Genomic DNA, 2,313 nt, shown 5'->3' on the forward strand with positions numbered 1-2,313 from the left:
TTTGAACATTAAAGCATGTCAACATATTCTGTTACACCAAATACACAAAATAATGATCTTTAAAAAAGCATCATATGACCCCTCTAAGTATTCATATATAAGGTCCCGCAGTAGTATCAGCAGTTTCGCATTGCTCAATAGCTAATTACCCTCCTCCATCCCCAACTCCTCCTCTCTCAGTCAGGATTCGGCCTTCTGATTCTCCTTTGAATCAGACTAATTCTAAAATGTGTACATAACATTATTGAACTTTAACGATATCTGCAGTACATTTATGTTGGTTCTGTTCTGTTTACCCTGGGGGGGTTATCGCTGCTCTGGCTGCATGGATGCGCAGGGAGTTCTTGCCCAGAACGGAACCATACCGCCAATCCAAACTGTATGCTAATTGTCAATCATCTTTGACGATAGTGGTCCTGACAGAACTATGGTTAGAGTAGCAAAACCATGGTTAATTTGTGGTCACCATGGTTTAACTATAGTAACCATGATTTTATTTTTATTTTTGTGGTAAAACCATGGTTAATTTTCGCAAGGGTATATTTCGCCTACAGTACAAGGGCTGTGCAGATAGAATATTGATGGATCGTTTTCTGTTTTAGTCTTGTATTGGTACTTCAGGTCTTCCTATGTTTGAATCTTTTATTTATATATTAATCCATATTATATGTAGTTCAGGTAACGAAGAAGCAGGACTAAGTGAGCGTGAACTCAGCATCACGCAGGGTGGTCAGAGACACTGACTGTACTGAACAAAAGGGAAGAGAAGCAGACTAGTGTTACATATCCTACCATTCCACTCCTACATTACTACTTCAGCCATATCTTTAAGTGTTGGAAATAGTAAGAGTGCTACTCCGAATTCAGCCACTGAAACAGATCCAGCGAACAGCCGTCTGCTCAATCGATAAGACTGAGTCATTGGCGCATGGTAGGCTTTGAGACATACCCACAGTCACGCCGTCAACACCCTCAATTTTAGCCAAAAGTATTCCAACAAAAACTGAATTCAGTCTTCGGAAACATCTCTGAACCTGATGAGTCTAAGCAAACAATCTATTCAAAACCGCGACAGATGGATGAATCACGCACCAAAATATCCGGTTTATAAGCTTTACACAACATCATAAGCAGCAGAAAACCATAAAATATCAAAGTTATTTAGTTCACATACAACAGAAGTTTGTCGTGTTCTGTGTTCGCTTATGCTAAGTTACCTGTCGGAGAGTAATGGTGGTATGATATCATTTATATTAGTAAATAAACTTCAACATTTAGCTACAATAACATAATACCAGCAGTTCCTTCTTATGATACATCTATAGGACGAAACAATGTATTTTCGGTGGGTTTTTTCCACATTTGAAAAGTTAGAAATTGCATTTTTTGTTGTTAAAGGTCCGGAAACTATACGCGCTGTAAATTGAATCTTGATGAATGAACGCTGAATGAGATTTCAGCACTAGATAGCGGACAGCGCCGATCAACGAGAGATCTGATCGGCACTTATTCAGTAAATAAATGAATGGACGAAATACAGTCTGATGAAGTAAAGCCGACATGCAGAGTCCACATGGTTAACAGGCTTAATAAACAGTCGGCTATTCAGCATCTCCCACTGCTCTATTCATGCAAACGAGATGGTGGTGCTTTTAGCTTTTGACACAACGAATGAACGAGTAAATATTCTTCATTACGGTGCAGCAAACGAATATAGCAACATATCTGTCAGAATAATGGTGCATAAGTTTCGGTGGGACGTAGCGCACTTCATTAAGGCACGGCAGAAATGACAAAGCTGAAGTTCAGTAATTTACTCACTTGTTTGGAACAGGAGTGCTGAATCTGTTCACCGCTGAGAATCTCAAAGACTGTGTGTTTCTTTCAGTCCAGAGGCGTTTATTCGCGCTGGAGGATCTCCATGTAGAATGGGGCTCTGCTGCATCAGATGAATATATAGGATCGGGAACAGCGACAGCTCCACCTCCAGAGCTTCCTCACACTAGGAACCAGGTTTAATTAAACACTGGAATCAAAGTCTCTGTTTTCCATAGTGTAAAACGAGAATGCTAGCAATTTTCTAGAAAAGAGTTTAGTGAAATACATCTTATTAATTTGTAATCCACACTGAGCCTTTGCTGCTTGAATGCATGTAAAAGCATTATATACTAGTCAAAATGTCAAATAAAATATAAAGTCACTGAAGAATAATGATTGCTATTATACATTGAGTATTTTTTTTTAATCCAATTTAGTGTGTGTTATAATATAATCTACACATTTTACTTTCTATACTATTTGTGGCACCAAATA

At 38.5% G+C, this 2,313-nt stretch overlaps 1 protein-coding gene across 1 annotated transcript in view; it reads right to left on the bottom strand.

The window, feature by feature from the left end:
- The window catches only part of mc5ra (melanocortin 5a receptor), an 18,324-nt gene extending 16,426 nt beyond the window's left edge, over positions 1-1,898 (bottom strand). Inside the window, exon 1 of the mRNA XM_016470064.1 lies at positions 1,822-1,898. The gene's annotated coding sequence lies outside the window, so the exon portion shown is untranslated. The remainder of the gene's footprint in view (positions 1-1,821) is intronic.
- Positions 1,899-2,313: the final 415 nt, after the last annotated feature.

This window comes from Sinocyclocheilus anshuiensis, unplaced genomic scaffold, assembly GCF_001515605.1.
Source record: "Sinocyclocheilus anshuiensis isolate Anshui unplaced genomic scaffold, SAMN03320099.WGS_v1.1 scaffold1976, whole genome shotgun sequence".
Lineage (NCBI taxonomy): Eukaryota > Metazoa > Chordata > Actinopteri > Cypriniformes > Cyprinidae > Sinocyclocheilus > Sinocyclocheilus anshuiensis.